This window comes from Cydia amplana, chromosome 5 (genome assembly GCF_948474715.1).
Source record: "Cydia amplana chromosome 5, ilCydAmpl1.1, whole genome shotgun sequence".
Classification (NCBI taxonomy): Eukaryota; Metazoa; Arthropoda; class Insecta; order Lepidoptera; family Tortricidae; genus Cydia; species Cydia amplana.
In genome coordinates this window covers 5,761,891-5,764,512 of record NC_086073.1, presented here as the reverse complement: position 1 = coordinate 5,764,512, position 2,622 = coordinate 5,761,891, and positions in this window count along the sequence as shown.

Genomic DNA, 2,622 nt, shown 5'->3' with positions numbered 1-2,622 from the left:
TTAGTGAAGGTGATGTTTTATAAGTAAACAAATAAAAAATATATTTTGAATGTTTTATACTTATTCTTTTGATCGATTTCGGTATAATATAGATAGTACATATTACAGAATGGAACATAAGTGATTTATAATTACAGCCTAGATCAGAGATCTATTGAAATTTCAGATTGCTGAAGATACAGAACTACTTACACTTTCCAGCTTTAAGTCGGTAAGAGCTAACAGTAAGTTTTTGTTGTTCAGTTTTTCTTGTCATTCCTGTTCTAGAAAATCTCGTCTGTAGAAAGATCTATTTGTTGTTAGTGTATACAGACATTTAAGGATGATACTCGTATCAGTCAGTAGCACGAGCCAGCACTTACCAGGCATCTATTGTTCGCCGAGCAATTGTTATTGTTCGCAAGTGGATGAGCCGCGCCGTGCCTCCGGCCAGAGGGCCTATACCGCGAACCACGTTCGAAGTATTTCCTCCCTGTCACACTTGCGTACGAATTTACAAGTGAGACAGAGAGGTAACACGTTGAACGTGGTTCGCGGTAGGCCCTCAGGCTCCGCGGCTGTTGCCCGTTAAAGTGAGATAAACTAAGCTAGCCTGATACAATGCAGTGAGTTTTTATTTTTGTAACGGACAAGCTAACCAAAGAATTATAGTTAGTACCTAGTAAAACACTTTATTATACAAAAATTAAACGTAAAACAGAAAAAAAACTCATCATTAGTACAAAGGCGATCTTATCCCTTTCAGACCCTTCTTCTTCTTTTATAATTAAGCCAATTTTATTTACATCTGTTATACAGTGAGTTATTTAAATCAATACCTACTTATGGTTATTTGGCAAGTAGGTATATTCTGATCTTAAATTATTTTTATAGTTAAACCCATCTTTATAGAGCGACATATTTTGGAAGACCTAGCTATGTCTTCATTTTTAACCTACTTCAAAAAAAGTAGGGGTTATTAATTCGACTGTTTTTTTTTAAATGTTTGTTACCAATTATCACAGAATTCCATCAATAACTTCACAATCAGACAAATTATTCAATTGAACCTATTTCAATCAAATAAAATCTAATCTACGAATGCTACATACTCATAGTTATCCACGGAAGAAGCTATGAATAATGATAGGGTCATCGAACTTTGAAAATTAAACGTTCCTCCGTTAATCATTCCGGTGGAGACACGGTTTGCGTACCTATTTAGGAAATTTCAAGTGACTTGGTGGAATGAAATATGTTCGCGCGATGAACCTTTTGTCGCAGGTGAAGTGTAAATTAAACAAAGGCAGAAATCTCAGTGGAATGTTGTATTGTCAAAAGTATTATTAAAATAACTTAAGCTAAATTGTTGGTTATTTATATATAATTGACAGTACTTAAATAATAATAACCGTCATCATCATCTCAGCCGACAACAAATCAATGCCGTCAAAAGCCTCCCCCACTTAAATCATACAAAATTAAAATTACACCCTGCCTTAAACATCTACAATCTGATTATTTGCCGATTTTACACTAAATATTTCTAAAGAAAAAATAATATTATACTCTCCCTAAATTAAAATTAAAACTGATAGTATTGTTCGTATTTAAGACGAACTTGCTCCTCAAGCGACGACTTCTTCGATACAAAGGACACTTGCACAAATGCTCAACAGCTTATCATAAGGCATAGCTAAGAATTAAGAATAAAACGCATTTTATATCACAGATTCTTGACGATTTTAACAATAAGATCTACATACGGCTAATTATACAGAGAAAACAGTCTGCTAAGAAGCTCTTAGTGGCTATGTTTATTTACTAATTAATCTCCTTACTTTGTATTTACTAACTATAAATTAGGTTCACCTACAGTCGCCATCAGATATATAGGAACAGCCAAGGTGCTCAAAAATATCTGAACACACACTCTAACGCCTTGACAATAGAGACGTGTTCAGATATTTGTGAGCGCCTCGGCCGCTCCGATATATCTGATGGCGACTGTACATTGTAAACAAACACTAAATGATGAGGCACCTAAAAAATAATGTAATGCTGGCATGAAGTTTCTGTCGCAAACAATTATATTAATCTAATGGCGGTATTCAATTTAATAATAATTTTAGATAAAGATAAAAGATGTTTATACGTGACGATCACAAAACATGAACGGACATGTACAGACAACAACAACAGCTAAAGAAAAGAAGAAATTAATAAGTGTGCATCACGAAATGGACCCAACTCAGCATAATGCTAGCTATAAAGCCAGCGCTGGTCTTCCGTAGGGCCCATTCGGTGATGCCACGACAGATAACACTTAAAGCAACATATATTTATTACTAAACATTTTATACAATAAAATAGGCACATATGATTAGGCGATTATTTTTAGCATGAAATGCAATCAAAAGTATATAATATAGTGTATGATATGTAATCAAAAGTAGTCGGATTAAAGTTATTATAACTTTTAGATGTTATACCTACTACATAGAACACTCAACCGATAGTTTTTTCTGGCCTAGTTCCAAATGATCTAAAATCTCGGTTAATAATACTTCCCATGAACATTTATCAAGGAAAATTACTGAACGCCTGTTTATTTTCCTTTAAAATTATATGATTATATTACTA